The sequence below is a fragment of the Ptychodera flava genome, chromosome 1 (assembly GCF_041260155.1).
Source record: "Ptychodera flava strain L36383 chromosome 1, AS_Pfla_20210202, whole genome shotgun sequence".
Lineage (NCBI taxonomy): Eukaryota > Metazoa > Hemichordata > Enteropneusta > Ptychoderidae > Ptychodera > Ptychodera flava.
In genome coordinates this window covers 32,585,433-32,598,104 of record NC_091928.1, presented here as the reverse complement: position 1 = coordinate 32,598,104, position 12,672 = coordinate 32,585,433, and the positions used below count along the sequence as shown (strand labels likewise).

The following is a 12,672-nucleotide window of genomic DNA, read 5'->3' as shown; positions in this document are numbered from 1 at the left end:
AAAGACATGATCTGTAATGCGTGAGACTAGAATACCCAAATCAGGTTTGTTCTCCTTTTTATCACCGAATGTGATCAAGACCACTTAGCATATGAAACTGTTAAAATTTATTAATCGAGACAAAAACACGAATATCGCTGTTCTAGACAGACTAAGTGAAAATGATGTACGACTGTGATTAGGTTCATGCTATGGCACTAATAATTTATGAACATCCGTCTGATATTACTACTATTACGATAAGCTGCTCGATGTTTTGACGTAAATGAAATATTAATTTCTTAATCATATCTTCTTGAAAATAAACTGCGATACGTCGCAGCTGGGCATGAGTTCCAGTGTAATCTCCAAGGAACAGACAACGTTTAAGTTGAATGATACGAATCAGAGTTTGTACTTATTGACAGACGGATTGTCTATGAAAGTAGGAGACAAGGCAGGTTATTTTGTGCTGATCAGATCTAGAAGAGCTTACAAATTGCCATGCTGAATTTTCAACAACTCGACGAAAGGCAGTAACATTATCATTTTTTTAAAACTTATAGTGATGTAATTTTCTCCTGCTGTAATTTAGAAATAATGGGCCTCGGGGAAATTAATTATCCCAGTTTTCAACAATTATATTTAAGAAGTACTTCATGAGATGCGACAGATGTCTGGTCGTTCTGTCTCTACATATCCAGACACTTGTTACATCTATCTCCGTCCTACTTCAAATTGTTTCAGACTCTGTATAAGGCATTTCGTGCCCGTGTAAAATATATGATCTATTCGTTGTGCAGACTGGTTTTGAAGCATGTTGCTTAAATGAAGGTTGCACCGTTTTGTCTTCGTGAAAATCGAAAATGCCATTTATCCAGAGAGAGAGAGAGAGAGAGAGAGAGAGAGAGAGAGAGAGAGAGAGAGAGAGAGAGAGAGAGAGAAAGAGAGAGAGAGAGAGAGAGAGAGAGAGAGGTGACCATATTGAACTTCAAATGTCGGTACAGTTTCGGCAATATATTGCTCGATCTTAAACTTTGCGAGGTGTTAGCTCTGAGTGTTATTCTGATAAGAATACGGTTCAAGGTTTATTGGAGGGATGTCGAGCAAACTTTTAAATAATCTTGTTTTGAGGCATGCAATTAGTATATCTTACATAACGAATATTCAGTTTCATTACGGTCACTCACTGCTATTCAATAATCAGGAAGTTGTCGTGTTTTATATGATGAATCATTGCGCTGTAAAGCTACACGAAGCCAAAATGCATTCATAAATATTTGGTTACGCAAAGCACTGTCAGCTGTGAGGTCAGAAGATCGGAAACGGCTCCTTTGAAATGCAAGTCATTAACATTACAAGTGTAAGAAATGATCAATTAAGCTTTTTCACAAATCCTTACTTTGTTAGCTCCTAGAGTAGTAAATAGCGTTATTTGTTCGCTCCTAGAGTAGTAAAGAGCGTTATTTGTTAGCTCCTAGAGTAGTAAATAGCGTTATTTGTTCGCTGCTAGAGTAGTAAATAGCGTTATTTGTTCGCTCCTAGAGTAGTAAATAGCGTTATTTGTTAGCTCCTAGAGTAGTAAATAGCGTTATTTGTTCGCTCCTAGAGTAGTAAATAGCGTTATTTGTTCGCTCCTAGAGTAGTAAATAGCGTAATTTGTTCGCTCCTAGAGTAGTAAATAGCGTTATTTGTTAGTTCCTAGAGTAGTAAATAACGTTATACAGGTTTTACTCAAAAAACGATTATTTCATTATACCAAATTTACTTTTATTATTTATAGGTATCAACACATACAATGTAATAGTAATTTTATTTTTCTCTGATGCAAAACTGCAATCATAGGCAAAACATGACCTTATTTCACAAAATTTATATAGCCACATAATCGCGAAGCCAGAAAAACAGTAAGATTACAAACATGTCGACAGCCGATATCGCATATCTGTACAATACAAAGAAGCATATATTGGTTCGAATCATGTTGTCAATGTATTTTGGTTGATATTAACATTTCTTTCATTACCGGCAACATACTAGACACACTGCACCTTATCGTATTATGCGACTGAAAGACACGGTTTTTTCTTTCGTTTGCATCCTTCATATGTGATATACTTCTTCGACCTATTATTGGATAAAATCACTAATGAGGTTCCTTCATAGTTCAATCTTTGGTATTTTTGTAAAATCGATTATCGTGCTTTTGCGAGGTTGAGTGACAGTCAAGTACTGGCAAACGTTTTGGAACTGATGACGTTTTGGAAGGATGCGGTGCTCTCGTCGTCATTTGTTGCCTTCACGCGTTTGAACGAGCGCCGCCGGGGTAAACCTGTCACAGCACATCAAGGGACTACAGCAATAGTGAAAACTGGTGGTGTATTTTTTATTGAGGATGATGCCACAATACGTTACTTCCATGAGAACACAGTAAGTTCTGGAAAGCCTAGAATATATCTCAGGAAATTGCGTAATCACGTGAACCTTGAAAAATGGGTCACTACCGACGTGCAATTATTCTTTTCAGTCTACGCCTAATGTAAGGTATACAGCTCTGTTTTTGCAAATATGATTAAATGTACTTTTTGTAATCTTGACAAGACATCCAAACGATCCATAAAATATCTGCTATTTTGCGTTCGTTTTTCACTCAATAATCAATTATGATTCTAAAAGCAAAGGCTGAGCCTTTTTGCTAAACAATCGTTTTTGATGAAATGATTTTGACAAACAACAAGCTTCCACCCGTTGCAAAGATTCCCAGATAATTGACAATGCATACTGATGCATTCGCCCATGCATGCTCGCTAAAACTTAAAGTATGCTATAGCTTTGCATAAACGCAACTTTTTTCCCGTCAGTCTTTTGTATCACGACGAATTAGCATCCTTAACATTCAGAAAATCGATCAGACTCGTTTGGCACGTGATCTACCATATCTCAGAGTGGCAATTAATCATTGTATAGTAACACATCGTACGCTCTCAAATGCGCCGTAAGCTTAGTCTCAATGCTTCCCTGAGATTAGCTCATAATGATTAGAACAAATTAATATGCACTTTTGCTGAAATTGCAGTTACCAGAAACTAATCGGAACATCTTATTTTATACATGAGGCTGACCAAAATGATATGTAGGCACATATATATGTATTCACAGTCTTCTTTGTAGAAATTCGAGGATTATAACAATCAGACATTCGGGTAGGTAGCTTGACAAGTTGCCTGCTCTTGACTGAGAAGACCTGCCCTGACAATCATATCTCTCATAATGTACACTCGGTATACCTCGCTTTTGATGTCAGCAAACCAGTCTTTACACATCAAGGGACTACAGCAATAGCTCTCCTCCAATGTTACCTAAACAAACTCTAGAATTCTACTACGGCAAGCGTGATCACAAACACAATCACTACTTACTCGGCCACTGTCACTGTGGTCGAAAAGATCCTGGATTTTCATAAAGTAAATGCAGCCTTGTCAAAATTGGTTCAGATGCTATTACAGCCATGTATTGTAAATAGTGCTCGGCATACGTTTCAATATTGACTCACGAATGAAAATTGATTAAAGCTCTGTGTGAGCAGTCTAGTGATGGCAGAAGCTCTTTCCTAAACTGATTCATTCGTACCTTTTATATATTTATTTATTTATTCATTCATTCATTTATCCATTCATTTAAACAACCAACCATTTCTTATAAAATCAAGGTAATAGTTTATTCATTCATTCATTCTTTCAGCAAGAAGCAGAAACTTAACAAAGATTGCATCATTCAATAGTATTCACGGGCGCGCTCAGTTATTTAATTATGATTAGATAATTAGTTTGCGCGGGCTATGGTGTCAATATTCATTTATTTTACTGAAAAACTTACATAAAGACTTCGAAGTATTGAAATAATATTCCATCTTTTCCCCATACAAACTTTGGCATGGGCACTAAAAGGCTTGGGATGGCTGAAAGTTTATCCACCACGGATTTTAAGTATCATAAAATTGGCGCAGCGTGAAACGGGAAGACAATAAGACAACAGAGTGAAAACAACAGTATTGTACAACAGGCACTTTGTTGTTCCAAGTATTCCCCAGTACTACCGTAAATTCTTATAGTGGTCAAATCCTTGAAAACCTTGAAACACATGCTGTGACCAAAAGACGCCCCATCCTCACACAATTTTAGAGGAGTATTCAACCTAACATTATTTGTGAGTTCCTTTGGCTACTTTTAAAAATGAAGAGACAACTTAGATGAACGGACTTGAGTATGATATGTTACTATTCTCGCACGTACACAATTCACTGTAAGCGAAGGCGTAGTCGTAAGCAAAGGTGGACTTCCCTATCGCCCTTCCCATCATAGAAACCTGACCAGCAGTAATGCCGATGTTAGGCGCTTAAGTTCCCATAGGCCCTGTGCCTGTGCCAAGTTTCAAAAGCTTACAAGCAGCTTTCTAGATCCAGGCTGATATATAAAAAGGATTGCAAGAAGAAGATTAGAAGAAGAAAAAGAGAGTAAGAAAAACTCAAGTAAAACCAACAGGGGCCCCGCGCCAATATGGGCGTGAGCCCCTAAAAATATGCTTCTGCTGGTGCATTTGACTATTTTATAATATGTGTATACAACTTTCCATGTTTGCACTTTTTTCAAGAAAACTGGATTGTATTTTGTGTTATGGATAAATGATACCGCAATACGTTATTTCCATGAGAACACAGCGTGTCCCGGAAAGCCTAGAATGCACCTCAGTCTTCAATTATAAGAAATTGCGTAATCAAGTGAACCTTGAAAATTGGGTCACTACCGACGTACGAGTAATCTTTTCAGTGCATAATTTGCAGGAAATTTGTTTTAAATTAACCCTTTTGTCTCTTCATCGTGTTCGTGCTGCAGTGTATAATCACGACTAATGAAACCAGATCTATGCTTAACGCAAGGTATAAACTTCTGTCATTATAAACATAATGAAATTCACTCTTTTGATCTTGACAAGACACACAAAGATCAATCGTCTGCTATATTGCGTTATTAATTCACTCAAAAATTAAATGCGTCTAAAAGCAAACCCTGTGCTTTTTTGCCAGACAATCGTTTTTGACGAAGCGATTTTGACAAACATCGCTAGCTCTGCTTCGATACCTAAAAGGTTCCCCCTGTTGTAAAGATTCCAAGATAATTTACAATAATATTGATTTTTATAGCTTCCACCCATGCATGCTAGCTAGAACTTACATTGTGCCATTTCTTTGCGAAAATTCTACGCCTTTTTTAACTTAGCCTTTAGATTATGACGTATTAGTATCCTTAACATTCAGAAAATTGATCAGACTCGTTTGGCACGTGATCTGCCATATCTCAGTGCGGCAATCCATCATTGTATATAGTAACACATCGTATGCACTCAAATACGCCATAAGCTTAGTTTCAATGCTTCCCTGTGATTAGCTCATAATGATTAGAACAAAATTGAAACGCACTTTCCTGAAATTAAAAATACCTAAACCTAATGGGAACATCTTATTGTATACCTACGGCTTACCATAAAGGTACTTACCGTAGGTACATATATTTTATTCAAAGTCTTCCTTATATAAATTCGTGGATTATAACAATCAGACATCCGGGTAGGTAGCTTGACAAGTTGCCTGCTCTAAACTAAGAATACCTGCCCTGACTATCATGTCTCTCATCGTGTACACTCGGTATACCTCGCTTTTGATGTCAGCAAATCAAAGATTGGGAATTATTTCCACCTGAAGTCCATAGGGCGGGTAACCGTAAAATGTCATTTGTCCGGCCAAACTATTTATCTGTACAAATCACAAGGATATATCAGTCATGAGAAAAGTATGTCTTGACTTTTTCATAACAGAGAAATCACATTCCAGGCGTTTCCTCAGTTGACATTCCCTGCATTATACAGTCCATTCCTCTTGCTTGTAATTTGCGGGGTGGGGTGACACTCTTCCATAGGAAACAATAAAGTCCTAACGATCTTTGTGGACTTTTTTAGTGAGGCATGTAAATACCAGTACGTGTCCCTGACGACGAGGCTCGTGTTCAAGGACAGGGTGTCCTTAATATTCTTAAGTTTCCCATGACCGAGAAATGTATACGCACAGAATGTGTTCCACGTCAAACTATCAAGCAACCACTTCGTGACAGCCAGTGTCTGTATTCAACATGAGATTGGGATATAAGAATTCGGTTTATGTTCAACTTTATAGATATATGTAGCACATTTCTATCAGCTCTACGTACACATTCATTTGTCCCAACCACAATGGGTAAGATCAAGAACCCAGACAATGATAATTTCACCAAAAATGATGATCTCTGTAAATCGTCTATTTTTAATTTCTTATGATGTACGTCTATGCCTCACTGCAAAGAGCACTACACTCCCCTAAGAAGAAGCACACAAGCGAGAGAGAGAGAGAGAGAGAATGCGTGTGTGTATGTGTGTGTGTGTGTGTGTGTGAGAGAGAGAGAGAGAGAGAGAGAGAGAGAGAGAGAGAGAGAGAGAGAGAGAGAGAGAACTATGAGAGAGAGAGAACTATGCTAGCTTGAAACCTAAAGTAGTCTTTCATAATTTTTGCGATTGAAGACTCTGACATACCAGTGAGCCCTCTTTAAATAACTACAGAATGATATGTTTCTTACAACATTTTGAAAGGCAAGAGGCAATTCCAATACGGTTTAAATTTACATTTTTACGATTCAAAGCACAGAATGCAAGTAAACGTAACCTGCAATCAAAGTGAGCAAAACAAAATGCTTGTACACAGTGCGAATAGAGCTTTAATATTTTCCCGGTTTTAAAAACATCTTGTTATGAAGGAAAAAGCTCTAACAACGTAAACAAGAGCAGTCATAGGCCCTTTTCTGGATATAAACAAACGGAACATTATAGCTGCTTGACTGAATGAACAAGTAGCAGAGTGAAGCAAGCTTCAACGGGAATATAATTATTCCGAATCTAAGTACATGTAGCATATTGATGGACGAGGTTTACACATTCCTTGCAAGTTTTCAGCGTCTTACATAAACACATGTCAGCGACAGGAGAAAAACTTTGATCACAGACTTATCTCTCTGTCAGGTTTGGATAGTGTTTATAGCGGGTGTTACCAATCTCAGATGTTATGTTGGTTTTTTTGTGTTTTGTTTTTTGAAATTTTCTAGTTTTTCCTCTTGATGGCGACGATGTATGGGTAAACATAACGTAGAATTGTCCTGGCATTTGGATCGTAGGAATAGTGTCAACGACCTGATAAGAAGATTGCCTAACTGTCGGTTTAGGCTACTGACGTTGTTTGAAATCATGGCATGTTATCCTATCATATAGATTTGAAAAGCTGCAATGTAAGCGTCAGACCAACCAGATAGGCATATGATAGATTCCTTCTTCAATGTGTCATTGAATAAACGTTAAATTATCATAACCGGCGATTTCAGTTTTTTTTTTGTCGTGCATTGAACACAGGGGTTAATGGATGAAACTGACATTGAGCAAAGGAAAACACACGAACCTTTTCAATATACACTCATAACATACATTCATGCACCTCTCATGCCCAGCTTACAATCGTCATTAGTCGTGACAAATGCAATGCCTAGGTGACCTTGATACTTCTGTATCAAAACTCAGAGCAATACATTTCAATCATCCATTAGAGTGTTTGATCTCTGTCTGCCGTTCCATTGGCGTTTCTACATAATAATATCGTTTGTTTTATTCCCCTTGAAGCTCATCACAAAGTATTGCGCCACGATGGCACCGAGTAAGCACAGATCATGAGTTGATATGCGAAGGATACTATCTGTCTTTCAAGAACTTATTACTCATGGTTTAACTGTTGAGCATGCGCACAGTCATTCATTGTGGCCTTTGTAAGAGTCCAACTTGTTTCCGTATAATCTGGGGATTTTCTGATCCGATCATGTCGTCGCCTTAGGCTCTGAAGTGACCTGATTAATTCCCACTCTTATTTGTGAGTGTAAGGTTGACAAACAACACACAAGGCGGAACAGTTTGTATTATTCATATCATGGTTTCGGGGACGAACGAAACTCGATCGCAAGGAGTATCCGGTTTGCGCGATGTAGTGTTGCGTTTTGACTTTTTGCTGCTTGGGTTTCAACAGCAATACTGTGCATTTAATCCGGAAAAATCTGACCATCTTTTCGTGGTGTTTTGCCATGCCCGTGCGATCTTTTCTCCAGTTAGAGATATGCGACGGGAATTGTGCGTTCATATTTCCTCGCCAGAGCGCAGCAGTCTAAACTTCGGCCTGGAGGGTACGAATCGATAAAAAGTGGTGATGTTATACAAATTTACACAACACACATACCGCGGGATTGGTTGATTTGTACACATACACCATATGGAATTAATATTCTGACATTTCATCTGAGACTGTCAAACAGACACACACACACATCTAGTAAGTAGGTAGATCTAGGTAGGTAGGTAGGGAGGGAGGTATGTATGTAGGGAGCTAGGTCGGTAGTAGGTAGGTAGCAGGTAGGTAGGTAGGTGTGTAGGTAGGTATGTATGTATGTAGGTAGGTAGGTAGATAGATAGATAGATAGCTAGGTAGGTAGCTATGTAGGTAGGTATTATTTTAAGAGGTATGTTCGAGAAACTGTGGTTCAGACGAAACTGATTTTGACAACTTGAAGACAATGTCTAAAACATCAACATCAACTATAAACAACAACGAATTACAATCAAGCAAATCGTCACCGGACTTGCTGCTTCGTTTACCGTTCAAACCTTTCCCAGTTAACGCGACAAATAATTAATTACAATCGTTGCCCCGAAAGAATACAATAGGCGCGTCGTGTCCGAATACATCTAATTATTGTTCAATTTTAGATATCTGATTCTTTCAAACACGAACACGATTGGAACTAATTTGGAATAATTGGATAGTGAATTAATGTCGATTTAATCTGCAAATGAAGGTTCATCAGCATACACGTGTTTTTATGAGTAATTTGTAATTTCGCAACATTCAGCTATAGTGCACGTACCACTTTTTGAGAATTTTGAATAATATGAAGATCCAATTCTCATTCATTTGTTCCAATCGTGTCCATGATAAAAATAAACCCGGGCAGACATTGGCCAACCTGACTATCATCAACCAGTAAATATTTTCAAGATTAAAAATAAATTAAGTAATGTGGACACACACAATGTAAAACAACTTTATCCCCGCTTTGAGGTTCATTGACGGTGAAAGCGCTGTTAATATGAACCTAAATACGACGTTACAGGAAATGGGAGTGCGAAATATTTCTTTTCGATGAAGAGAGTTCCATAAGATACATATTACACGCTATAAATTGTCGTCGACATGTTTTTCAAGCAACATAGTCTAAACATACCCCGTGGAGAAGTGTGTATTGACCGGTATTGACCAGTGCAAGTCAAAGTGTTGTCGACAGCTCAGTGTCGTACAAATTATTCAGCAACGGTTTATTTCATTCATTCGTTCAAAATGTATTCGGCGTGTATCGGATTATGTTACAAGGTCTCTTTCGACACGATTCTGCTTAAAACATTTGTTTCTTGAATTCACTAAAACATCCGTGGGCAGAACGGTTTTGTTTTAATTATAATGTATAATGAATATTTTATGGTTTTATAGCAAGCAAATTCATCGTTCCAATTAAGTGAGCACTTTCAAAATTCTTAGAGCGAAACGAAAATATGTTTCGATGAAAATTGGCCGAACGATTACTTATTTTGTCTTGCATACTGGTTACGTCCAGCTTGAAGCAATTCGCATGGCAGTATTATCGTCTTCGGGAAGAAAATGCGAGTTAAGAAAAAAAAATTACAAAAATGTTGGACAAAACGAACACATATATGAGATACATATAAACTGACATTGGTAGGGTGGTTCAATAGCATAGTGTTAGGTCTGCACTCACTGACCACCAAATGTACGTTGACAGTCTTAAGAATTATTGTACTTGACCCGAATACTAGAGCAGTGTGAAACAAACAAGTCCCTCGACGGCTATAAATCGGACCAACAAAACTTAAATATTTACAAATGAGAGCAAAATCCACTCAAATCTAAGGTCGTGGAGACTAGCGCTCGATTTAAGTTCAATAATCGGTCTTTCGGGCACATGGTTTGAATCGTTTAAGCTATCACGAGATTACAGTAATTGGTAACCCGTGCTCAGTACACGCCTCGGAATGCCAAGAGTTGATAGTGAGATCATTGTTTGAGTTCATTTGAATCCCACGTGGAGTGAATGTGATTCTGAAAATAAGGAGGGAAATTCGACTCTCTGCAACAGGGACATCAGTCAAGTGACCCCGTTGACTTCATGGTCTAATAAAGTTCACAGTTTGAAACATGGGTGACAGGTTGGCATGAATTGTTTGCTATCAAAAAAGGAGTTTTCTTCTAACCATGGATGTAAAAAAAAGACATCCATGTTCTAACTACCTTTGTTTTCCAGAGCAAGACCAGCATAACATTTGCTTGAAATTCCGGCGAAAGTGCACGTTACACATCGCGTACAGGAACGGATTAAGAGTCGAATTGAACCAAAGGCAATAGAGGCTCGCCGACCATACGGGTTGGGACACCATTCCAGCGTTCTGGCTAAAGGTTGTAATCATCAGCGTGATGTTGTACGGTGACCAGCACACGAGGTAGGCTCCCACGATGATGGCCAGGGTCTTAGCAGTTCTCACGTGACGCCTATCCTTCGCTCTATGTACACATGTACACGTGGCGGGTAGCTCCGTACTGACTCCGCCGTTGGAGTTGACGTGCACGCTGGATTTGTTCTGAGTGGTGCAGCTTGAACTCGGTGCATTGAGCATGTCGGCTGGTGGTCGCAGACTATTCATCTTTACCTTACCGTCTTCCGCTGGTTGCTCGGCCGCATAGTTCTGTTGACCGATTCTTCCGCGCCGTGTTCTCCTGTACACATTCACGTAGACGCAGGTGTTCAGGTAGAACAGCAGGGCCAGAGGCACAACGCAGGTGACGATGGAATAAGCGATGGCAGATTCTCTGTGAAAAAAGAAATTCAGCCTCACACATGTATTTGGTCACAATCGGGGTGACCAAAAGTGGATAGCCCCATATGAGCAACGCCGTAACCACGGAGATCACGATCCAGACCGGCAAACATAGCCGCAGTACCTTGCTACGCGTTTGGAACATTTTGTACTGGAGCTCCCTCGTAACGAGCCAGTATCTATCCAAGCTGATCAGAATTATAGCGCATACAGATCCCATCGTTGCAATGTAATCAACGGTGAGCAGGGACTTGCAGACGATCTCACCCACCGACCACACAGCTCCTTGGTACGCGTAAGTCGCGCCATCGGCAGGAAGAGACACGCACCCGACCACCAGGTCAGCGCAGGCCAGATTCACCAAATACCAGTTACTGATGTTGGCGCGGAGTTTCTGATCCCTGCAGAACGCGACTATGGTGAGCAGATTCCCGGCGATTGTCACAGCGGCCATCAGGTAGATGGCGGCGACAATCAGACCCCTTTCCAAATCGGATACTGTGTCAGAGGCAGGCTCGAAAGTACTATTTCCCGTCGACGTGCTGTTCAGAGTGCCTGAGTTCATCTTCTCGCCGGTGCAAGCTCCTTGCGGTGTAGCACAACGTTCACTCTCCTTGAACGAATGTAGGACACCGACTGCGATAGAATGGGTAGTTTCACTGAATGCATGTATAGAATTACTGTAGCGAAACCACACTCCTTACGTTTCTGCGCTGTCAGTCGTCTCCGCTGTCCCCAGCGTCAGCTTTATGGCCACCTTAACGAGAGATAAAAAAATACAATGGCAAATTAGAATTACATCTGTGTTCCGTTGTTTGAATGCAAATGATATAATGCAAATGTTATATTTCAGTGTTTCAAACCAGGGGGGCGTTACCACGTGACAGGTAAATTACGGTGTGGGTGTCGCATGTCGGTAGAACCAAACCACGTGACGGTAACAGCAACCGTGACCGAACGAACAAGGCAGAAGTCAATGTTCACCGACGGAGATGAAGTAAGTATACCATGGCACAACGCGCAATGACAAACAGATTGACCGATTAAACTGTCACCTCTTCATTCATTTGTCGGAGATGTCCGTTTGGAGTGAACGGTTAGCGGTTCCTTGCGCTTGATGAAAAGAAAGAGAGAGCCGTGTTCGCGAACCAGGCCGCGAGGGCAATTACACAAAGAGAGGAAATCGCCCAGACAGCGCTGACAATCATAACGTGTCCGGGTTGTGGGAAAATTAAGCTGCGTAAGCATTTCGATGAATTGCACGCGACAGGAAGCCATTAATTTTTTATACAAAATATTCACTGTGATTTCGTTTTTATCAGTCGTCCGCACGATGGTGTTTTATGATAGTTTCGTTCGTCGCTAAAGATACACATCATACTCTATTTTTTATGTATTTCTTCCCTTTGTCAGGGGAAAGCCTGCTCGGTCTGAGTCACTTCCATTCTGTTGTCGCTATTCATGGCAAAACTCACCGTCTCACGTTCGCAAAGACGACTGGATCATAAGATAAATAACACTCGTATTTAGGTTATTGTATTAAGGGAACGAGCACAATTAACGGCAGGGGGGCTGGAAGAGAAAATATGTGGTTCTTATATTTTTTACAGGCCCCCCCCCCTAACACCAGCAAAA

At 39.8% G+C, this 12,672-nt stretch overlaps 1 long non-coding RNA gene across 1 annotated transcript; it reads right to left on the bottom strand.

Moving 5' to 3' along the window:
* Positions 1–9,441: 9,441 nt before the first annotated feature.
* LOC139135423 (uncharacterized) lies at positions 9,442–12,216 on the bottom strand. The gene is made up of 2 exons (XR_011552986.1): positions 12,093–12,216; positions 9,442–11,794 (listed from the first exon to the last, which is right to left on the bottom strand). It is a non-coding gene; the product is annotated as an uncharacterized lncRNA (long non-coding RNA).
* Positions 12,217–12,672: the final 456 nt, after the last annotated feature.